This window comes from Macrobrachium rosenbergii, chromosome 28 (genome assembly GCF_040412425.1).
Source record: "Macrobrachium rosenbergii isolate ZJJX-2024 chromosome 28, ASM4041242v1, whole genome shotgun sequence".
In the NCBI taxonomy this organism is placed as follows: Eukaryota; Metazoa; Arthropoda; class Malacostraca; order Decapoda; family Palaemonidae; genus Macrobrachium; species Macrobrachium rosenbergii.
In genome coordinates, this window is record NC_089768.1 from 7,042,938 (window position 1) to 7,070,000 (window position 27,063).

Consider the following 27,063-nt stretch of genomic DNA (forward strand, 5'->3'; position numbering starts at 1 on the left):
AGCCCTCGACGCCGACATGGTTTCACGCCCTCAGTATTTAAGGCTTCGAGGTAAAAAGAAAAAAATGTGAAAGCTTTTTATAGATACATTTTACGATTTTCAAAGGATGTGCTGGTGAGATAAAACTGACCCAACTTCAATATGAAGCGTTAGTTTTTTTTTTTTTTTTTTATTTGGAGATCCGAAATTGAAGCTATCATGAATGTGCTTATGGTAGAATGGTAAGGTTACCTAACTATCTGAACTCAATACACACGCATGCATACACGCACAAACACACACGCATACGCACAGACACACACACGCACACGTACACACACACATACACACACACACACACATATATATATATATATGCTTGTGTGTGCGTGTTTATATGTGTGTATGTGTGTTTGTGCGCGTGAGCATGTGCGTGTATTGAGTTCAAATAGTTAGGTAACCTTACCATTCTACCATAAACACATTCATGATAGCTTCAATTTCGAATCTCCAAATAGAAAAAAAAAAACAAACGCTTCATATTGAAGTTGGGTCAGTTTTATCTCACCAGCACATCCTTTGAAAATCGTAAAATGTACCTACCTATCTATCTATCTATGTATCTATCTATTATATATATATATATATATATATATATATATATATATATATATATATATATATATATATATATATATATATATATATATATATATAGTATAGTGTGTGTGTGTACGTGTACACATACTCATATTCAAAGAGGAAGAGAGCTAATACAAGAATCAATATGTTTTATGATGTAATAACTTTAATTATGATGTACAAATTGATTATGAATTAATATTAAGTAATCACATGGGAGGAATCTTATCAATACTAGCAATTAAATTACCAATAGGTAATCCATTTCTAGCAAAACCCAAGAGTTGTAAGAGGTGCTGCTTGGGATCATAGTTTAAACTAAATCTGTTATAGAAACAGTGTAGAAAATACTGCCTTTAATTGTAATTAATGATATTGATAAAGGTCACTGACATAATAATTCTGGACAGAAAATTAACTATATATATATATATATATATATATATATATATATATATATATATATATATATATATATATATATATATATATATATATATATATATATATATATATATATTGTAATGAGGGAGAGCTCTAAGTAAGCCAACTCAACCTCCAAACTATCTTATAACATAAACTATAGTATTGTTCATACTGATAACTAACTGAAGAAAGACAAGAGAAAACCAGCCCCTTCTTAATTCTCTCCATGCTTCTCCCTTTGGTAAATCTCTTAATCTTTCCTAGACCTGGTGACTGCTTGAAAGACCTCATTCAAGTAAAGGCTAATGGAGACGAAAATCCTTCCTCATGGATGAACCAGCTTTGGAGTGAAGTCCGGGAGAAAAGTTGAGTCCCCCAAAGCAGCCACTGAACACGTGGTTGCCAGAGGTCACCTGAATAGAAAGTGGAAAGTCACAACCCATGTGATTTGGCTGCCATCTTGACCCCTGAGGGCAGAAGCCAGCGCTCCGAGTGCCATCTGAGAGAAGAGGAAAAATTATCCCCCGAGGATATAAAAAACTGGGCGCCAGCAGCCTTGCTCTCAGAAACTCTCAGAAACCCTCTTGGCAGCAGATTCTATGCACTTGCCCCCTTGCTTGACCCTTCTTGAGTTTATTCCTTGTGGCCACATTTCGGTTTCCCCAAGTCACTTACCTGTGCAAGCCCATTAAAATCATCCCTCCATTCCTGATGAAATTCGACAAGGCCCTCCATCACTCCGTCTAAGGTAAAGTCCTAATTTGAGGTTCTTTCAACAGTCACGTATGTTTTGATCTTTTACTGAGTTTCATTTTCTTTTCTGAAGTGCGATTTCTCACAAGACATGACTTAGTTAGTACAGTGTGTAAATTTAACATAAGCATCTCATGCGAGAATTGGGTTTTCTTGGCACCATATGTGCAACACTCGATTCACCTGAAATCACTATATTTCCCTACATAACAGCTTGCGTTCTCAATTGCAGACGGTGTTGTAAGCTGTGGAAACAACTGTTTAATCTTATGCTGCTTGCCATGGCCTTGCCACTGCAAGCAAATCTAGTGTCCCTTCAAGAGGATTACCCCTAGAACTTCAGTTTTTGAATAATTGCTGTGATATTTGATCATTTGGCAGAACTTTGTTTTACCTGCCTATCATTCCCCATTCTTCTGATTTATATACTTTACTGTAATCATATTCCATTTAAAGCAACCTAAGTGTTTATCTGCAACAGTTCCTTGTTGAAGTGAGGCTTTTGGCCCAACTGTTTTCTTTATGAGTTTCTACCTGACCTAGCAATTGCAGTCAGAACCCTTAATTGTTATGGTAAGTCCCCTGTCCATTAACCAGACCCTAGAAGTGGATCCCTGATCCAGGAATAAAGTAAGTAGGTCAGAATAAAAACTTATATATATATATATATATATATATATATATATATATATATATATATATATATATATATATATATATATATAAAAGTTATAAATTTTGCATCTTATGAATGTAATCAGCCCTGTTTAGAATAACGGTTCCTTTACCTTTATCTGGAAAGGAGATGCCTAGACTGAACTCGATTCCAGTGACTCAAACATCAAACGATTACGTTACTCTTCTCGTAAATGTTTTGCAAATAAACAGCACAAAATATAAAGCAATACAGGTCTCACTATAATTATATCGCGCTTTGAAAGGAAAGGAACATAGTTGGAGAAGAACAGGGAATGTGGCTGAAAAAAACTTAAAACCTGGTACTTTACCTTTCTTTAGGAGCTGAAGGTCTCTTCTTATGAGGGCCAGCGAGGGGGAGGGCAAGTGAATTAATTCACGACAAAAGTTACTTTGGATACTGCCAGCCACATGTCAAAAACAGGCAGTTAAATGGAGCAAGGGATGGAGCTCTGTTCTCCGTGTCTGTGCTGGCAATTCTGAGGGCAAGCTCCTCTCTCCAGGGCCCTTTATAGGTTCAGAAGTTAAGGCTTTCTCTTCCTAGATGGCGTTGTGATCACTCTGCCTGCATGGAACTGCAGGCAGCATGGTTCTAATTTCAGTTTGGCGGAACGCATGTGGTCAGCCCGCCAGCTGGCCTGCCTCGGGAGACGATTAGTTCTGATCAGGTCCACACCTCGAAGGGATTTCCGACAGCACTTTGGACAAGACAGGGATTTTCCCCCCAAAAAGGCATTGGTGAGAGGTTTTAGGGGCGAATTTCTTACAGTGAATCATACTGAATTTACCTTTTTTAATTACTTAGTCCTTTTACTTTAAAAATTATGGGAAAGGTGGCGTAGGAGGGAATATTCTTGATAAATATGAATGTATGTAATAATAATAATAATAATAATAATAATAATAATAATAGTAATAATAAAAGAGGAACTGGAAAGAGAAATAACACCCAGCAACGAAAGACAAGAAGACAAACCAAGAAACGATGACAGAAAACGACAGGAATGATGAGCTACCAAATAATGACACGCGAGGGAACACCGAAGATGTAACAGAGAGGTCGGAATGGGTGGAAAAGGTCAGACAATGGCTGAAGCCAGATACAGAAAGAACAAAGATCCCCTCCATGAAAACCTACAACACAAAGAAACTAAGGGAAAAAACAAGAGATGTTAATAAAATAATGAGACTAATCCACACCACCAGTATCACAGAAACAAATAACCTGGTATATGCAGGAGCAAGACTTGTAGTAGAACTCATGGGGATACAAACACCAACACCACCATCACAACCATCCAAACAGAGACCAAAACAGCAACCACCTTGGAAAAGGAGCCTGAAAAAACAAATTATGGTGATGAGATTTGACTTGAGTAAACTGAAAGAGATGGCAGGAAAGAGGCTAAGAAGCAAGAGAACAAGAGAGGAACTGAATGAGAAATACAAAGTACAGGAGAAGGGATTAAACAACACAATAGAAGATGTAAAACAGAGGCTTAAAGCCAAAGCACACAAGATCCAATGGTACATGAACAGGAATAAAGGATACCAACAAAACAAACTCTTCGGAACCGGTCAGAAAAGACTCTGCAGCCAACTAAGAGGGGAAGACAACCACCAGGAAATTCCTGAAGCTGAACTAAGTAAGAGACTCTGGGAAAACATATGGAGCAATCTGATATCACACAACAAACATGCAACGTGGCTCCAGGATATCAAGGCAGAAGAAATGGGGAGAATAAAACAAAGATTCACTGAGATCACGACAGACACAGTCAGACACCAACTAAGAAATTGCCCAAATGAAAAGCTCCAGGTCTCGATGAAGTCCATGTATACTGGCTCAAAAACTTCAAGGCCCTACACCCATGAATAGAAGAACAACTCCAGCATTGTATCACAAACCACCATGCACCCAAATGGATGACCACAGGTAGAACATCCTTAGTACAGAAAGACAAGAACAAGGCAAATATAGCAAGTAATTACAGGCCTATCACCTGCCCACCAATAATGTGGAAGTTACTAACAGGTATTATCAGTGAAAGGCTATACAACTACCTAGAGGATACAAACACCATCCCCCACCAACAGAAAGGCTGCAGAAGGAAGTGTAGGGGCACAAAAGGCCAGCTCCTAATAGACAAAATGGTAATGAAGAATAGGAAGAGAGGGAGAACCAACCTAAGCATGGCATGGATTGACTACAAGAAAGTCTTCGACATGATACTGCACATGTGGCTAATAGAATACCTGAAAATATATGAGGCAGAGGAGAACACCATCAGCTTCTTTAAAAATACAATGCGCAACCTGAATACAGTGCTTACAAGCTCTAGGATAAGACTAGCAGAGGTTAACATCAGGAGAGGGATCTTTCAAGGCGACTCACTGTCCCCACTACTCTTCATAGTAGCCATGATTCCCATGACAAAATTACTGCAGAAGATGGATGCTGAGTACCAACTCAAGAAAGGAGGCAACAGAATTAACCATCTGATGTTCATGGACGACATCAAGCTGTATGCTAAGAGCATCAAGGAAATAGATACCCTAGTCCAGACTGTAAAGATTGTATCTGGGGATATCAGGATGAAGTTTGGAATAGGAAATGTGCCTTGGTCAGCATACAAAAAGGCAAAGTAACAAGGACTGAAGGGATAAAGCTACCAGATGGGAATACCATCAAACACATAGATCAGACAGGATACAAATACCTGGGAATAATAGGAGAGGATATAAAACACCAAGAGGTGAAGGACACGATCAGGAAAGAATATATGCAGAGACTTAAGGCGATACTCAAGTCAAAACTCAACGCCGGAAACACAACTAAAGCCATAAACACATGGGCAGTATCAGTAATCAGATACAGCGCAGGCGTAGTGGCGTGGACGAAGGCTGAACTCCGTAGCATAGACCAGAAAACTAGAAAACACATAACAATACACAAAGCTCTACACCCAAGAGCAAATACAGACAGACTATACATAACATGAAAGGAAGGGGAGAGAGGGCTACTAAGCATAGAGGACTGCGTCAACACCGAGAGCAGAGCACTGGGGCAATATCTGAAAACCAGTGAAGATGAGTGGCTAAGGAGTGCATGGGAAGAAGGACTGATAAAAGTAGACGAAGACCCAGAAATATACAGAGACAGGAGAATGAAAAACAGAACAGAAAAATGGCGCAACAAGCCAATGCAAGGACAGTACACGAAACAGACAAAACAACTGGCCGGCGATGAAACATGGCAATGGCTACAGAGGGGATAACTCAAGAAAGAAACAGAAGGAACGCTGACAGCGGCATAAGATCAGGCCCTAAGAACCAGATAAGTCCAAAGAACAATAAATGGGAATAACATCTCGCCAATATGCAAGAAGTACAATGTGAAAGACGAGACCATAAACTACATAGCAAGTGAATGTCCGGCGCTAGCACAGAACCAGTACAAAGAGAGGCATGATTCAGTAGCAAAAGCCCTCCACTGGAGCCTGTGCAAGAAACACCAGCTAGCTTGTAGAGTAATAAGTGGTACGATAACCAACCTGAGGGACTGATAGAAAACGATCAGGCAAATATCCTCTGGGACTATGGTATCAGAACAGATAGGTGATACGTGCCAATAGACCAGACGTGACGCTGATTGACAAAATCAAGAAGAAAGTATCATTCATTGATTGCAATACCATGGGATGCCAGAGTAGATGAGACCTGAAAATCGAAATAAGAAGGATATGTAATATGCCAGTGGAAATTGTACCCATGATCATAGGAACACTAGGCACGATCCCAAGATCCCTGAGAAGGAATCTAGAAAAACTAGATGCGAGGTAGCTCCAGGACTCATGCAGAAAAGTGTGCTACTAGAAACAGCGCACATAGTGAGAAAAGTGATGGGCTCCTAAGGAGGCAGGATGCAACCCGGAACCCCACACTATAAAAACCACCCAGTCGAATAAGACGACTGTGATAGCAAAAAAAAAAAAAAAAAAATCAGAGGAACTGTCTTGGGGCATACTTAAGCATCATAACAACATGCGTAGAAGTAATTAGGTGATTAGGTAAAGCGGAATGCTTTATGGAAAGCAATGAAGTCAAGGAAAATCTTAATGACTGAATGAAATGGATGAGTAAAATTTAATATTTCTAAAACACAATTCTGCCCAAGGATAAATCAGTCATTTCCGGCCGCCATGATGGTTTTGTGTACTTTATTCTTTTATGTATGTCTTTTACAAGAATGGCCTCTTGTTCAGTGGAAAGTTCTGTTAGATAAAGTCAAATGAGATTATTGAGAGAATTACAGAAACTAAGAAAGAAAAAACTCTCTTGACGGTACAAAATGGGTAGGCCTTTCTAAGGTTTATAGTGCATACCATCAATTCTGGTATTTTTCTACTCCTCAAACTCTTAATGGCCTCTTTACATCATTAACAGTTGCTTCCACACGCATCCTCAACCTAACTCAATTCTAGCAACAATGCAACAACAAGAAATTCAACAGTGCTGAAACAAAATTACATCATTACTGTGGATGATTGAATTTGGGTTAATAAAAGAAATTTGCATAACAACCACGTCAACAAAATATTGGTGCAGCGATACAAGGCTACTCCATGGGAAAAATTAATATGCCTTAAAATTCTACGTACATTAGGAACCTAGGCTATAGGCAACCAGCAAAACCTAACCTTACTGGAATGAACAGTATAAATCAGAGAATCGTTTCAAACGAGCAAAATTTATATAGCAGTGATATATAAAATTGATTTCTTAAAAAAAAGGCCAATGATATATATCCGAAACTCTTTTTATAACCACAAAACCTTTTATATCTATAGAGTTAATACAACAAGCAAATCAAAGTATGTGAACCAAGATCTTAATATCTTTAAAGTCGAAAAATCACACACAAACACACAAAGTGAACCTACATTAATTTTGAAAACAAATACAAAAAAGAAAATGAACAACTAGAATGAATAAAAAAAGAGATAAGAAACAAAAATGAAAAGACGGAAAACGAACAATTACTAAGAGTGCCGCCAGTCAAAAGCGCGGCGAATCCCGTCGAAATCGGACGAAGGGAGGTGAAGCGTTGCCAGACTATTAAGGGATCTTGTCGAAGAGCCCATTACACCACAATGTTTCTATTAAGCGACCCTTAACGAGTGTAAATTGATTCCACACATAGAGTCGAAGACACGAGAGAGAGAGAGAGAGAGAGAGAGAGAGAGAGAGAGAGAGAGAGAGAGAGAGAGAGAGAGTTTAGATAAACTAACGATCGAGAAAATACACTCCGAGTAGAATGTGTATGCAAGAACTTTCTTAACGAAAGACTTATGGAGAATGGAGGCAGGTGGTTCAGTTGCACATGTACATAGATTCTTGCACAGTTAAATGACATATGCACTGTTCAATGACATATGCACAGTTAAATGACATATGCACGGTTAAATGGCATATGTACTGTTAAATGGCATTACACAGTTAAATGCCATATGCACTGTTAAATGACGTATGCACAGTTAAATGACATATGCACTTTTAAATGACGTATGCACTGTTAAATGACATATGCACAGTTAAATGACATATGCACTTTTAAATGACATATGCACAGTTAAATGACATATGCACAGTTAAATGACATATGCCATGACACATCGTCGAAGGCACGTTCATCTATAGCATAAAAACGAATGGAATTCTAGAGAAAACTAGAACCTTGTCCGACTATATAACTTTTAACGAAAAAGGTTCTGTGGAATTGGAAAGATCCCGCCATGTTTCAAGATGTAAAGATATTTTTCTTCATGAAAATGCAGAAATTTCGACATACAGCATATTCCATTAATGTTTATACGGATTACTAAAATTGCCCAAGGTCATCAATGCAGTTCGGGAAGGTCTAACTGGATACGGGCATTCATGATGGCGTGAGTCTCTCGCTATCTCTCTCATGGCTCCAAGAAAAACACAATATAATGGTTACTGTCACATTCATACTTAACTTTTGAATAATGAATGCACCCTCTGCAGAAAATTTTCACACCATTATCACCTTCACGTGGCTAAACAAGATTCATACACAGTTCGTCAAACCATTCCACTTACACTGATGTTCACCTCTATCTTGCATGCAATCTCGAGCCTCCTTCCTCTCCAATACCTCTTCCACTCCAGCTAAGCGGAACTCTCTATGGCTTATTGTCATTCTTCTGATACCTCTTTATTATGCAATATTTTCATCACCCTGTTTTGTTGCATTCTTTTCATTTGACCGAAGAACCTCAAAATACTTTGATTCAATTTCCCACCTGCAGTGACTTTTTTACCACTATTAGGTATCTGCAGATCTCATGTGTTTCCAGTTCCTCCTACTCAACATCACTTACATAGACAGTTCAACCTTCCACAATTTGCTTCTAATAAAGTGGTACTAGCTCAATAATAATTTTTTTATTCCAACCCTGGCTTTCATAGATGATCACAGCCTTTCCCTAAGCTTCCTCACACACCCTGCAATCTTCTTGCTTCACCGCTATATTATCTCCAAAATAACTATACTAATTACCTCCAAAATAACTATACCAATCTACTACTCCATTAACCATATTCCATACTAACAATTATTGTTCAACTCCTGATTAAAAGTTATCCTAACCTTGCTCTTACCTCCCTTGCAGACACTGCCAGACTTTCAATAGCATCTAGATCTTTTCTTAAACTACTCTCATTTGGCACATTTGCAAATATCAGCCACTCCAGACTTATTTTATAGCACAGTGCCTTAGCCAACATTTTTTCACGCACATCTACAGTCCTTTCCGTCAATTAGATAGTAAATTACCATCAAGGACAACATACCATTGCCTCAGCCCTATTTTTTACAGAAAACTAGTTACTCTCTCGACTGCATATTCAGGTACATCCTTTGCTCAATTCATGAGAACTTTAAATCACTCTCAACATCTTATTTTCTGTACCATACATCCTCAACACTTTAATTTGCTTTTCTATTAACTCTATAATTAATTTCTAAGCCCATGTATGTCATATAGAGCTAATGTTCCTTCCTTCCAAAACTTTTAATAAAATTTCTCCGTAGTAGGCAGTTGATCAACTAACCTTCTTCCCTGCTTAAACCAATATTGTTCCTCCACTATCAAACCTTCTTTCTACTTTCCCAATTCTGAAACCTTAAACATCCTCCTCGATCTACTAAATAATGTTGTGCCAGAGAGTTACAGAATTACAGATAGTCTTTCATAATGTCTTTGAATTAAAAGAGACGAATAAAGAAAATAAAGTCGTAAATGTACACATATTATCACTCCAAATGATCATAGATTTGTGACGGATAGGTCAAAAGGCCTCAACTCATCTACCAAGCTTACTGCAAATCCGAAGGGATATGGAACAAAATAACCGAACTAAATTAGACTTGAGTAAAATGAGTTTAAGTTTTGTAATGAGGGAAACGTCATAATTACTCACAGCGCTACAAAATGCAGATGGAACAAAAGCTGAAACCTTAAACAAAACCATTTTTTGTTTAACTTTTCCTGAATCATAAACGAATATTGTTAAAATTCCACTGAAAGTAGTATCATGCAGCAGTGGAAAGTCGTAAAAATTACACCTCTTGTTATAAAAAAAAACAATATTATGAAACAAAAAAACTTTGTCGAAAAGAACCTTAGTATAACCCTGCCCTAACACTATGATAAAGCATTTTCAGTTTTTATTTCTGCTTGGCAACAGAAAATTATGATTCTTTACTTGTGATAAAAGAAAAGAGCGAAGTCTCATTTCCTCGGTAATTGGGAAACAGTAACTGAGTCCATTTCCTCGGCAATAAGATGAATAAAATGACTCTTATCGGATCCCTGGCCGAAATTGGAGATCGCTGCAGTAATTGTATTGCATAATCGCCAGCGATTAGAATTAGGTTTAATGAATTTTTGAGCACGTTAGATAACTTCAGGTTCTACCTCTTGCTTCTGGAATCTCATTTCAAAACAAGCCGGTTAATTTCTATTCCTGGTGGAATTTGGTAAAAAAAAGTTTGTGCCTATGGCTTTGAATGTGGCTCGGTTGTAAGACAAATAGCGATTCTTACTGTCAAAAGGAGGATTAATTTCTTTGTCTCAATTCTACGAATTGGTAATGCATCGCAGTACATGGAAATCAGACTAAGTTATACTGTAGTTATTCGAAAATCATTTAAATTGATGCTCGATATTGATGAGTTATTTATGGTCTAATATTTGCAAGAATAGAACATGCTATACGAAGAATTTGTGATAAAAGTATTATACACACACGCACACACATACATGTGTTTATATACATATATACATGTTTTTATATATATATATGTATATATATATATATATATATATATATATATATATATATATGTATATATATATATATATATATATATATATATATATATATATATATATATATATATATATATATATATATATATATATATATACACACACAATGAACATATGAGAGCGGGTTTTCACAGAAAAATATTTCTGACTCACATTGGGAACGTTACCTGGTCTTTCAAGTGGGAGTCCAGGGCGTTAGCAATTCGATCGCATGTGTCATAAAAGAAGTTGGAACATACGTACTACGTGCCTGAGGTTTTTTGCCGGGCATGCATCTAGCGCCTAACATACCAGCGAATTTTACCCAATTCCCGACCCAGCAGAGAGCAACATTACTAACATTTCATTCGACTTACCCCTTCACCGTGAGTTATGATGGAAGTGAACACATGGGAACGTGTTTCACAGATATAAATTTCTGATTCACATCGGGACAGACCCCCGGTCCCGGGCATTAGCAATTCGTCCTCACAGGAAGATAAAAGAAGTTGGAATTTAATTACTGTATACCTGAGGTTTTTCCCGGACAGGCGCCAGGAGGGTATTTGATAGACAGGAAATGTTGACCTGTCACTAATGAAGGTAGGACTCCGCCTACAAATACCTGTCAGGTGCAATTACTTGGTTTCTAACTGCTCATATATGCTTTCTTACTAGCATATATATGGTGAATTTGCACCACTTTGCATTGGTCATCTGATGATGGTTTAACAATAAAGCTAACACTGGTCAGGATTTACAAACGTTTTTCATTTATTCCCTGTGGTGTTTAATATATAAATCACGTGTCATGATTGGTACCAATGAACTATCATGGCGGAGACGGGTTAATGTCGAGGCTAAGTACAATTTCCGCGCTCGCGACTGGTAAAACAAGTACAGCAGACTCGGCATTGACTTTTACCTCTCTTGATAGCTCAATGGTAGAGCGTCGACTGGAGTTGCAGGATAAGTAGCTGTGTCGAGGGATCGTGACCTGGCAGTACCAATCCATTTATCACTTATAAGTTCCCCTTCGGTGATAATTCCCCATCGGGGATATTCCCGAGGTAGCGTGAATTTGATATAAAGCAACATTTGTAGCTTCATGATTGTATATAAATCACGGTGTGATAAAAGATTTCATATATATATATATATATATATATATATATATATATATATATATATATATATATATGTATATATACATATACATGTGTGTGTGTGTACTGTATATATATGTGTATATATATATATATATATATATATATATATATATATATATATATATATATATATATATATATATATATATATATATATACACCAACGTGACAGGTAGCTCAACATTATATTCTGATTTAATCCTTATGAAAATAAGAACAGCAAGCACATGGACCACGGTGCTCATCACCTGAGTCACCTTCTTGCATTTGGCAGAGTATAATTAGGAAGTTTCCTATGTATTCTTAATTTGGCTCCACTTCGGCCCCTGGGGCCTTAGTCTGAACAAACTTAATTCACACTACATAGTTTCATCCTTGACCTATGCCATAATTTGAACCAGCTTGAATGCACACTATGTAACGCAGCTTTCAGGCAAGTTATGCTATTTGTACCATTTTAATTCTAAAGAAGAAGGATTTTGAAATGACCCTTCCCCTTCATCATTTTTTCTCAGTTATATCACCTCACAAAAGGCTGGTGATACCTCACGTTTGAGCCTTAACTAAAGGTGCTTAGTGCCAAGTTCTATGGAAACTGATCTTGTGGTTCTCGAGACGAACTCGAAATTATAAAAAGTTTATGCCAGGCATACATACAGATAGCCTTCAAATTTCGATAAGAAAAGTTCACCCATTTTTATCTCAGGTTAGCTAAAAAATAAGTAGGCCAAAGTATGAGGATTAACTCCAAGCAAGATACAGAACTGATCCTTGAAGGGTGGAGGGTTATAGCAGTTAGGACAGCAGAAGCAGGAAGAGAATTCCAAAGCTTGGTAACAGAGGTAAAGAAAGTTACTGAATCATTTAACCCTACTATTGCTGGTTCTCACAGAGTAAGCCATTTTCTAATGCTGGTTGGTTAAAAAATAACACACTGTGATCATTGTCGCATTCATGCTTAAACGGTGAATTGTGAATATACTCACTGTACAGGAAACTTCCATAGCTAGGAACTTCAGATATGAGACTCATCTGCAACAATTCCAGTCACCATGCCTCTGGCCTGCATGCTTTCTTGCGCTTCCTAAATATCAAGGATACACCTTTGCAAAGCCTTTTTAGCTCTCCACTCTCCTTCCCCTTGTCGATAGAGTCAGTCATGTAATATTTTCACCAGTTTACCTTTTATTTTTCCCACATGACCAGTTTTTCTGAAAACCCTGATGCATTCGTTCGACAAAACTAACTTTTTTTTTTCTGCTGTTAAGTATCTCCACGTTTCTCACCCTTTCATATCCTCTTATGTTATGTAAACTACGAAAAACAAAAAAATCAACAGCTTCAGGCTTTAACCTCGTTTGTATTCAGCATCCGCTTTTCACTTACATAATAGTGAATTGGTTCAACAACCCATTGACACATCCCACTTTGGCTACCTTATTTACTTCAAACCTCTTTTTCACCTATACTGTGACTCACTTCTTGTCTATACTTCTATTTTTTTACTCTTGAATACCAATATCTGATAAACAAACCACTTCCATTCTTCCGCCATCCATATTAAAATTCATTGTTCTGTCTTCTTAAATTTAATTTACCCTCACAACCTAACTCTTGCTCTCAGTTACTCTCTGCTAAAAAAAAATAGTGAATCCTTTTGTAACAGTTTCAAACTTTTCACTAGTTTTGGCATTTTCTCCTCACTTTTTCCTATCAGTGTTCTATCCTCTGCAAAACATCAGCCATTCCTTACCTTATTTGCAACCCACTTTTTTGTGCAGCAACTTTGCAGCTATATTTGATTTCTTCTCTAACGTCTGGAATTACTCCATTTATAAAGATAATAAACAGGTTTAGAAAAATACTATTTATATATCAGACTAGTCACTCTTTTAACAAAATTTTCTAGCACCATCAGATTTCTATCATAAAAATGTTTAATTATCCTCAGCAATTTATTATCTGTGCCATACCCTCTCAGTATTCCCCCACATTGTCTGCATTGATGCTGTCAAAACATTTCCCCATAGGCCATGCATGCGAAACAGTGTTCACTTATTACATATCCAAGATCTGCACATAAATTCTACCATACCTTTCCATAACAAAACAATGACCCACACTCGCTCTTTCTCGTCTTACCCCACAAAATCTTCAGTCATCTGTCTTACTTTCCACCTCCCGTTTGATGACTTTCACATCGCAGAGAGTAGCAAGAATGTTCTTTATTTTCTCCCAGCGTCATATGGGAGTAAAAGCGTGGTTGCCTTTAACCATGGATTCCTATGCCATGAGGTACATTATATCTACCTAGGGCAGGTTTCACTGATGTACTGTGGGTACTTTGCCCTTAAAAGGCGAATCTCGTCAGTCATTCATGAGGCACTTCTTACTCAAAGGCGCCCTAACCCTTCAACAAGTGCTCCTCTGCCTAGGGTGCTTTAGAATCTGAGCCATAGGAGTTTCTCTTGGCAGCAATTCCCTGACAGTGCTGCTCACCACCACCATCCGTGGTAGCAGTCTGTTTCAACTGACTGACGTAGATGTAACACACACACACATATATATACACATATTTGTGTATATATACATATATATATACATACATACATATATATATATATATATATATATATATATATATATATATATATATATATATATATATATATATATAGTTCCTCGTTGGGGGGTGGGTTCCGTTCTCAGCTAGCACTCTGCTGGCCGCAAGTTTGAATCGCCGACTGGCCAATGAAGAATAAGAGGAATTTATTTCTGGTGATAGAAATTAATTTCTCGCTATAATGTGGTTCGGATTCCACAATGAGCTGTAGGTCCCGTTGCTAGGTAACCAGTTAGTTCTTAGCCACGTCATATAAATCTAATCCTTCGGGCCAGCCCTAGGAGAGCTGTTAATCAGCTCAGTGGTCTGGTTAAACTAAGGTACACTTAACTTTATATATATATATATATATATATATATATATATATATATATATATATATATATATATATATATATATATATATATATATATATATATATATATATATATATATATATATATATATATATATATATATATATATATATATATATATATGTAAATATACTCAGAAACTTCTGCTGCTCTTGAAACAAACCTATCTCTCTCTACTTAGGCGGTAAATACTGTAGTTCCTCCTGCATCCCTTTTCAAGCGCATTACTTCAAAATTCCAGACTGTTTCCTTTATTCTTCTTCATTCCTTTGCCCTGTTTTCGATTTGCCGACTCACCACAGTTCTTTTCTCTATCTCTATCCCTCTCTCTTTCTCCTAACCCCTTTTCCCAGCTCCGCCCCTGTGGAGGTGTTGGTGGTCTAAGTTCAGCAGGGGTCGGGCCAACTCCAGCGGGGAGTCGTGCCCCCTGCGGAGAGGACCCCCCAACGTAAGACTCGCCTCCATCGGAAGATCCGCCCCTGTTGATTGGGTTGTTAAGTCATTGATGTCATTGATAGCACGACTTCGAGGGTGGTTGATACATTGACGGAGGGGGGTGAGGAGTTGCTTGTGGGTTTAAAGAGGTGGTTAGGGGTTGTTAAGGGACTATTTACCAAGAAGAGACTGACTTGTACAGTCTTGGAATATTAGTTATTAAGTTATCTCAGACTGATTATTCAATTAAACTGGCGTTTTCTTAAGATTTATCGTAAACTTTTAATAAGATACGGCAAGGAGGGAATTTGAGCCTGATTTAGGATCACTTATCGAGTCCTGTCTAAAGTGAACTTGGATTGGATGACTGGATTTTTCAAACTGATTTACATCCTCCACTAGACGAAAGTTATGCAATTCAAGGCGAAATTATCACACGATTCCATCTTTTCCAAAAATGTTAAGTGAGGCTATGCACTCATCGTGTTTCTGAAAACACAGTGCATCTCCAAAAGTATAAAAGATATGATTCATTTACCTTTTACAAGCACGGGGTGGATTTGACCCAGGGAATAGTTTTTTTTTATATTATGAAATTGATCCGAATTTTGATACGACCGGGGGACAAATACATAATACATTATATTGGAAGATATCTAAATTCATGATGTTGTATAACAATGAAATTTTGTACGTGGGTTAGTTATAGGATAAGGGAGAGTGGTTGATTTGTATGGAGTGAAGTTACGGCAACAATTGTCACTGATGCCGGCCTTAGGAAGTGTAAATTAGATTTTGATAAAGAAGATCCTTAAGTAGATCGCTGGCGAAACTTTGTAGAAGATCAACGCTGGGTTATTCCGATCTTAAAAAGGATATGGACCTAGAATGTGAATCATTTTATCAATTTTCCTCAACACTACTAAAATACACATACGCATACAGAGACATTCTTAAATTTTTTCTATCATGGAACAACTCTTTTTGGATTATGCAGAAAAGAAAGCCTAGTGCTTTCTTAATACGAGAGCAAATATTACCCGATGGAGCCATCCTTTTCCGCAAATCACACTACGAGTCACTGCTTCAATGCAACTGCAAAATTATAAGCTAAACTGCAAGCAATGTTAGCATTGCACCTTGGGTTAGAATGAAATGAACCTCAAAGAATGAATGATTGATGCCATCAAGTTCAGTGTAAATGACGAAGTAATCCAGGGGAAAATGATTATGCAAAATAAAAATGATCACAGGATCCTTGGTGATCGAAGCTTTTATCATTAAATAATCCTATGAATAATGGATGTTGATATTTTCATAAGTAATTTAACGTTATGCATTGAGATATATGCAAGGTCGAATTTCGTATTCATGTTATGCAGAAATACCATCCTTATCACCAGTAATGAGGTTAACCTACTGACACTCAATTGCGGTGTCATTGTCGTTAATATGCAGGTATCAATTGCAAGCCGGACATGACTGTACTATGTTATGAATGATCCCTACTATTGGTCCACTGCTTGTAATTCGACTAAAGTACTAGGCGCGCGCGCGCGTATGCTGTGTATGCATGTGTCTGCGAACTGTGACAAGAGCACTGTTGAATGGGAGTGTGCAGATGTTTGTGTCTATTAAATTTGCATCACGGATAATAGGCGTTCACATAGATCTTCACTGGACAAATGTTCCAGTGAACAATTAAACTGCCTAGTTTGCAGCATTATCATAATGGGTACTGCAAGCTGCAGAAGTAGCAACAGAGCCTTTATTACCATTTTACTTTATTTAGATGGAATTACACTGCTTCCCACTTCAGTGTCGACTCAGTGTCCGTACAAATTGTGAATTTCCGCCTCAAATACAGACAGTGCTTTAAAGTTTAAGACTGCCAAATCGGCACGAATGGAAAAGTAGAACTTAAAACAGAATAGAAATTCAGTTCTGTCTTCAAGCTGATTAGACGTTGAAGTTTACAGTTTTTGGTCTTTATCTGCGAACGCATGCAACATGTGGTGTTAATAAAATTGTTATGGGTGTGTTAATAACATTGTTATGGGTTAATAGCAGCTCCTGAAAACAATCCTTGTTTCAGTTGTGCTTTCTTCACATTTTAGAGGTGTATTCTGTGCATAGCCTCTTTTGCGTAAAGGTGTTCGGAGTGATTTCACCTTCATATAAAATCAAAAAAGAACAGTGCTGTCAGGTCTCTCTTTGAGGATCGCCACATTCCGTAACCAAACAGAAAACACATGAGAACCTGGGTCAAAAATGATCTCTGTGAGAACTATTCTCTGGCGATGATATTTTTATTGGATGCAAGGCGATTAGGACTTACTCTTTTCCTGTTAAAGGCTAGCATAAAGACAGATGAAGTAGTCGCCATAAGAAGAGGCCCCCTTACAATAGAATTGGAGTCAAATTTTAAGGAAGAAATGGAATAAATTCATTTTAAAGAAAAAAGTTTTGAAGAAACTATGAAGAACAGGAAAAGGATTTCATTACTAGGAATGGGAATCAACGCGCTCCAAGTGCAGTATTAAATAGGTAGATTGCGGTAAACGATTTGCTCTTATGAATAACTAGAAATAAAAACAGTTTTGCATAAAGACCCTATGGACCAAGGTCGGACCATCTCTTAAAACTTGCCATTAGTTCTTTTCTCTTGCAAGACAGAATGATCTTTCTTATTCTTTGTTGTGTTATCCTTTTCATTTTAATTAACAGGAACACGAAATCAATGCCCGATATCAGGTAGTGGAGCACAGTCGTGAAAAAGATGTAGCTGATAAACTAAGCGAAAGTTTACAGAAAACCCTTCATATCTAGGTTATCAACAACCTACATGAAATGTAAAAGAGTTGCAATTTACTTTAGGCGAAATTTTCCTTAAGTGAATGGAGACATAATTTTGGTATCGCGCGTAAAATTAAACAGAATATTTCTCCAGTTGTAAAGGATATGCAGAAAGGAAAATTAGATGTTTTGAATTCAAAGGATGTCCCCAAATACATCTTAAAAGAGCGGCATTTTAAACATGAAATCTTCACGAACACACCTGACACCAGAAAGCATACATAGTATGGGATGAAATAATGAATGAAAAGCTGAATTAGAATCAATCGCTTCTTCAGTAAGACAGAGCAACAGATAGTTTATTTTCTATTTCGAATGAACAATGAAAGAATGCGGAATGCTACCTAGCCCATTGTCATACATCTTTTTTTTATCCTCCTAGCATTTTTTCCCACAGAAAAAGACTGACTTCGGATTTTGTCTGTCACATCTAAAGATTTTATTTTAGAAAATTTACCCTGTCAAGCCAAGCACTGGCGCAATTGCAGCATTTTAGCGATTAAGACAGTGGTTGGAGAGCAAGGTATAGAGATCCAAGTATAAGGAGCTAAATGATGAAGAACTGGGAGAAAGCCCCACGGTTGCTCTGAGATGTAACAGTTAGAGGGGTTGAACAGCAAGACTGTAGAAAGGGAACGTGAACGGGGTTTAAGTGAGAGGGTAGAAAATAGATGCAGCTAGGTGCACTGGCGGCACTAACAGCTTCGCTAGGTTACGAGAGAGTCAAGTCAATGATATGATGCTTCAAAGACAAGTACCTCATCACTGTGGAATGTGAGTGCCTTAACATATGAATTGCTTAACATCCTGAGTAGACAAAAGTGCTAGATATAGATGTGAAAAGAAAACAGATTCTGATGTAACCAAACTTTATTTTGCTCCATTAGGTTCAGTCAAACAATCTGCAAAGATTTAAGAACTTTCAGTGATAGACCAAAGGGCAACCAAAAATCTGAAGAAATTGAGAAGTTAAGAGATTATTGTGGTTATTATAAAACACACACACACACACACACACACACACACACACACACACACACACACATATATATATATATATATATATATATATATATATATATATATATATATATATATATATATATGATGGTGCAGTCTCAAGCAGGAAGATGTCCAATATTTTTCAGTATATTGGTCTGGTTTGCTACTTGGGAAGGTGGGGAATACCTGCAGTAAAAATTTGTTCTCTTTTAAACATATATGATCGTTGCAAGAGCACAAGAACCTGCCATTCCTAGCTCATGAGCCAGTTAACAATTAATCATTTCCAACGCTCACTGTAGTATTCCTGTTATAGGCTCCGCGATACTCCTAGACAACTTATGAACTTTGATTCGTTCTTCTCTCAGTAAAACCTTTAACAGATGTCTGGAAGGTGCGTTTCTAATCCCTTAGACTCCAGGTTGTATCGCTTTCAACATTGAGGTGATTAGTCAAAACTATGATATATTCTGTCAATAATTGCTCCATTACTTTCAAGATCTGAGATTTCACTTACGACTATGTATTACTTCAGGATCCACCAGTGACTTTGAAAAACATCACTGGTTTAAAACGTTACACATTATTTACATAAGAATAGCACTGGCAATCAATTGTAAAAATAAGAACAAAACCCTAAAAATGAAACAAATGTACAAAAACAAAGAGGAATAGGAAATAGAAAAATAATTACTGACATTCCGATTCACGGTCAAATGTTACACGTACAAAGCACACAACTGAACAAAAAAGACAAAAGAAATTTATTAACTTCGAGAACGTAATCAGCAAACTTTGCAAAGCAAGACAAGGATTTTTTGTACTTTCATCTCCCAGAAAGTGACTGAATCTTGACTTATCTGAAATCTCCTGTAGGATATGACTTATCAGAGATGAAATAGAGAATGTAACTCCGAAATGACCACTTGTCTAGAAAAGGCCCTCAACAGTTTTACTTATACATACTTTCAGTAATTTAAACAGTAATGCATAGTTCTGGTGAGACAAAAGAACAGATTTAACTGATTTCCCTAATGTATAGGAATTCAGAACTTCCAAAGTTTAATCCAGGTACAAATACTTCTTTTTACAAATTTTCACAAGACTCTAATAATTCTTTAAAAATTGTGCTAAAATAGAACGGGTATTTTTGCACTCAATTATATAACAAATATGAAAATGGATCTAATGAGAGCACTTGTTAACAGCAGTGGATTATTTCAATTAATAAGAATTTCGATAGTGTTTCCCAAGAGCAGAATTAATTTCTGTTACAGAAATAAATCATTGTAACTTTAGTACTTTACCTCAGTACCTTATGTTAAATTCCTACTTAACTCCACTTCCAGCACTTAATTTTTTTTCCTTTCCTGAACCAATGACACTTTTTGGAATCCTTTCCAGTCACCTTTTTTTTACCCTATCTACGTCAATTTGTTACTTAACTTTGACTTGCTTGAATTCTCTATTGTTCTGTTTCATAGCATAGACTTCTCAATAAAGGTGATTGCACGGAATCGAGCCTGGTTTGGTGGAAGGAGCATGGCTATTGAGTCTCATGTCTTCAAAGGTGTGCACTGCCAGAGTGGGTTACCTTTGAAATGCTGCAGTCTCTTGTGGTGTCTTTGCTGATGTTACCCTGCACATAATTTTACTCAGTCGTCTGGAGACTCTTTTCATAGCACTCAGTGACCAGTAATTGATGTTCTCAATTCATGTTTCCCTCCTGTAGGCCTAAGCAAAGACAAGAGAAGAAGGGCCTGAGGACATATAATTGGCTAAGTTTTAATAATTAGACAGGCAGGCCTAGTGTAGACTTCAGTGCTCAATTCGTCAGACCGTCAGGAACATCTCTTGCAAGCGGGGCTTGTTTTTTCTTGTCGCTGTGACCCAAGTAGACCTGAATGGGGACATTGAAAACATTAGTACTGAACACTGAAAAATTCATAGGTGACAGCTGAGCTTAATAGGGCATCACTTCCTAATTATTAACATGCCATTGTCACTTTGGGGGAGGGGGGAGATTTTTTGTGAGTAGGATATATTTTCTAAACATAGAAAATAGAAAGTGCGAGGAAGGTCAGGTAAGGGTATGACAATATATGTTAACTAATGAGCCAGTCAATGAGGGTTTCTTGTTTCATTTGTGTCATAACAACAGATGTAATAAGATTTCAAAAATAACAACTGAAAAGCCATAAAAATATATATATATACATATATATATACTGTATATATATATATATATATATATATATATATATATATATATATATATATATATATATATATATATATATATATATATATATATATATATATATATATATATATATATATATATATATATATATATATGTATGCATATATGCATATATATATATATATATATATATATATATATATATATATATATATATATATATATATATATACGAGTATATATATATATATATATATATATATATATATATATATATATATATATATATATTGACAGCATTTCATTCTGAAATATCCTTCCTTCTGAGTGAATGTGATAGAAATTATCAACACACAATCACGTGGTGGAACAGTCAATTGGGTCATTGCTGAGTCGGGAAGTTGGGGAAAACACGATGGTAAGCAAGGCTGTTAGCCTGCCCGGTTAATTCCTTGGGTACAATGGTACTCAAGTTCCAACTTCTTTTATGACTTGTATGGCCTGGTTGGCAGTGGCCTTGCCTTTCAATTGAAAGACCTGGGTTCGGTCCTGATGTGAGTCAGAAATTTATTTCTGTCCCACGTGTGATTGTGTTTTCATTATTTCTATCATATTCATTCAGAAGGGATAATGCGAATGAAATGCTGTCAATTGGGTCATTGATGACTCGGGAAGTTGGGGAAAACACTCTGGTATGCAAGGCAGTTAGCCTGACCAGGTAATTTCTTGGGTACAGTGGTACTCAAGTTCCAACTTCTTTTATGACTTGTATGGCCTGGTTGGCAGCAGCCTTTCCTTTCAGTTGAAAGACCTGGGTTCGATCCTGATGTGAGTCAGAAATTTATATATATATATATATATATATATATATATATATATATATATATATATATATATATATATATATATATATATATATGTGTGTGTGTGTGTGTGTGTGTGTGTGTGTGTTTGTGTGTGTGTATGAGTCTTAGAGATAAACAAGCTGGTTTCAGAAAGGTAGAGAGTCAGACAGATTCATTAGTTGTGTAAACATGTTATACAACAGTGCATTAAATTTAAAAATCTCTCCTTATGACTTTGGTTGATCACGAAAAAATATTTGACAGTCAGCACAGACCAATTGTATGGAGGGTTTTGCGTCACTATGTCCATCCAGTTAAACATGTAAAGCTAACTGAAATCATTAATGCATGAAATAAACGCTGAGTTATTTTCGCTGGGCTTGTGAAGTGAATTGACCCTCCTCGTGGATTTGATAATGAAGAAAAAAGTGGTTGGACATAGAAAGTAAGGTCTGGAGTTTAGTAATAACAGGAACTTGACTGAATTCGAATATGCAGTTGATGTTATTTTAATCAGCAGATTACAAGATTCACAATACTTGATTAGCAGAGTACATCATATATCTAGAAAAATGGGTCTTAACATAAATCTAGGAAAAACCACAGTAATGAACAAACGGTTTGCACAAAGGGACGAAAGAATTGATAAAGTTGAATTTTCAAATATTTAAGGTCATTAAATATTTGAATGTGAGATAACATTAATTTTTCAGTATACCAGCTGTACATGAGTGCAATTTCATTATTATTACTTCTCATCTTCGCTGGTGCTTTCTTAGCATTTATGACAACCCTGTCATCGGTAATCTTCAGTGAGCCTCCAAGTTGTTAGGTTATAACCATAAGTCACTACTAACTATAACCACTACCCATAATCCCTAAAACTCACTCACGCAAGCACACCAAGAGGGACAGAGAAAACATCACATTAAAAAGATAACTAGATCTATCGCGATCATTGATTTTGAAGATGCCAGCCTTGAATCCCAAGAGTTTGAAGACACTTGGAGCTGGACTTTATTACCCTTTTGTGAGAATTCTTCTTCGTTGTTCCGGTTATGTAAAGAAGGCTCTAATAAGACTGAATCTTCATTGTTACATTAACTCTGCATTAGCGCTCAAAATGCACGCATATATCGTTTGTCCTTATCTCGAAGCTGCAGTGCTACACACTGCACTCAGATACTCAGAGTTCAACAGCGAGCTGGATGCGTTTGTTGCTTGACTTTTCCGGGGAATGAAAACACGTAGCCGAGGTTTTTATTTGATTATAAGTTTTCATGAGAGTTGCTGTGAAATTTTATAAAGCTGTACAATTCGTAGCTACATTCACGATCTATGTTCAAAATGATGCTCAGCTAATGTTGAAAAGTGCTTCTGTCTTCTATTATTGCCATTCTGGTCGATATAGAAACGTGATTTTATCACTGATACATCCAGTTTTGAGCGAAATGAAAAAACGTCATCGACATTTGCAGTTAATAAAAAAAAAAATGGCAACATGACCTTCGAACCAAGTAACCAACGGCCCCCTGCTTTGCTTCCAAAAGCTGATGACGTCATGTCATAGATCATACAAGAGCACTACCCAGGAACCATTCCGAGCACCAATTACCTCTGCAAGAGTGACAGGATTTTCCTTTTAACGGCGAACGGCAAAAAACTAGGCTCGGCTATTTAACCGGATCGCCACCCACGGCGTGATCAGGGACACACAAAGACGAAGGTGGGAGGTTTGGATGGGAGAGGTAGGGAAGCTGTTATTATTCTTTCGCTATTTTTTTTTTTTTTTATTCCTACAGTCTCATACAGAAACGCTAAGGTATCAACAATATGGAATTATCTTACAGACTTCAACGAAGAACTGAGTTTGCGTCTTTTTAGTTTTCTGTAAAAGAAAACTATTGAGATGGCTATTTGTTTGCCCGTCGACACTTTTTCTGTTGGCCCTCAGATCTTGAAAAACTACTGAGGCTAGGGGGCTACAAATTGGTATGTTGATCATTCACCCTCCAAGTACCAGACGTACCAAATTGCAGCCTTCTAGCCTCAATAGTTGTCATTTTATTTAAGGTTATAAAGTCAGCCATGATCGTGCATCTGGCACCGCTATAAGTGCCAACAACACAGGCCATGGCTGAAAGTTTCATGGACAGCGGCTGAGAGTTTTATGGGCCGTGGCTGAGAGTTTCATACAGCATTATACGCTGTACAGAAAACTCGTTTTTTACTTGTTTTGGTTACAAACATCATTATGATGTATGATCACGAGTAAAGAATTCTCTTATACTTACAACTAGTCAGTAAAACGTAACGTTGGCAGAAAATAAAAACTGCAAGGTTTTCAAATTCTATGAAACCACGCAACAGGATTCAGAAAAAATGCAATACGGTGTTTTTATGAAATAGTTTTAATCATATCCCTTTGCCTAATGTGACGAGAGATTTCATCATTTGCAAGACACAAGTAAAGAAGTTCCTGGCGATGAATGTAAAATATCTCAGACTGTGAAATCCCTTTCAAAATTTTTACAAACGATACCAAAAACGCATTTAAGCGGATATGGAAATGTCCAAGGAATTATGAAATAAAAACAGTATTATAAAATCGCAACAACTCTTTTGCTCAGGTGTTTAATAATGAATAATTCACAAAATCTCTTGCTTTAATAGAGGTATTTTCGTAAGGAAGCAACAGTACTGCTTATGGCTACTCATAATTTAGAATTAAATATGACGTCGCAAGCAAGTAAATATTTCAGTGTAGCTCCATAAAACTTGATTTCTGCCTGAACAAAGCAAGCAGTTCACCATTTAGGTAATTACAATATAACTACTTTGATATCATGGATCATGTAAAAATTGTCAGCGTCCCTATAAAAGTTAACTGCCACACTTATTCAGTGGCAAGGCAATTTATTTAATGCACCCGGCAGGCCATTATCACCAAAGGAAAAGTGTTAGCTCAGGAAGAAGTAATATATCTAAAAAATAAGTCAAAGTGAATATTCCAGGCGAAAAGGAACTAATATTAACTTTGCCTTTACCAAGTAAGCGCTTTAGATAACCATGATTCATAACAAGAGAAAAAAAAATTAAAAGAATGAAAAGGATTACTGGATTATCTAATGAAAATAATCCTGCATATTTGGCTGAGACCATAATCACAAAGGCATTCCTCTAACGTAAATGTGCATTAGTGTGTTGTCTAATCATAATCACTCTTGTCATACAAATCTCGTTAACTCGAAAAAGCACATCGACAGTATTTTTGGAAATACTTTTTCAACTGGAGCAATGCAGAACGAGATATAAATTATAGATTGTCACACATGCGTGCAAGGAAACCTATTCATTATATAAAAATCAGACGGTGGTATGGGGTCGTACCTATGACGATCTGGAATGACCTAATAGTCAATCTGTCATATTCATTTTCCTGGCAAAATTTTTTCTTTTCATTGTCTTAGCGATATAGCATTATCAGGAGTGTAAATTTCAATTTTGAAATATCGTTATTAGGATGAATGTCTTATTTATTTACTTTTATTTTTTTGAAGTCCATCGATTCAAGTTTTTGTCTAGTTCATCATTAACTATGGACGAAAACGGTATTCTGGCTCTTCAGCTGTTGAATAATTTAAGAACAAAAGTCCCCGCAAAAAGTGAACAATGTCTCATGTTATGAATAACAGGCAACTCTATCCAGTAATTGTTTCGGCCAGCATTTTCCATGAACTGGCTATAATTTGAACTTATAATGATAAGGAAACATTCAAACATACACACACACACACACACACACACACACACAGAAAGAGAGAGAGAGAGGGGGGGGGACAGAAAAGATGCTGAAAAGACGTATATTATATACATGGAAAACACACTGAAAGAAGAACAAATATAGTATGTCTTCTGAGACACGTTTCATAAGGGAGCAGTTTTATAATCCCACTTACCAGTAATATTAATAATAGTAAATTCACCTTTTAGTTTCCTGTAAAAGAAAACTATTGAGATGGCTTTGTCTGTCCGTCCGCAATTTTTTCCTGTCCGCACTTTTTCTGTCCGCCCTCAGATCTTAAAAATTACTGAGGCTAGAGGGCTGCAAATTGGTATGTTGATCATCCACCCTCCAATCATCAAACATATCAATTTGCAGTCCTTTAGCCACAGTAGTTTTTATTTTATTTAAGGTTAAAGTTAGCCATAACCGTGCGTCTGGCAACGCCATAGGACGGGCCACCACCGGGCCATGGCTGAAAGCTTCACGGGCCGCTGCTCATACAGATAGCTTGATTGCGCAAAAGAAACTTCGACGCATTTTTTACTTTTTTTTTTTTTTTTTTTTTTTTGGGGGTGGGCTTCGAGTTCACTTCAAGTAAATTCTACAGTACTATCAACGCAGGCTTAAATGCACCCTGTAGTTGGCGACCGATATCTGCTCTTGTGTACGACACCACTGCACATGGCATCTCAAGTTGAGTTAGGTTTGACCAAGACTGTCAGTTGTGTAGGCTGGACCTGCAAGAACACGAAGAAACGAATGCTTAAGCCTGAAGGTCATTATACATGCCAGTTTGCCCACGCATGCGAAATGGCGTTCCTTTTTTTTACTGGCCAAAATGATGGGCTCCTACAGAAGGTGAGCAAGTTTCATGTTTTTTCTCGTATAATG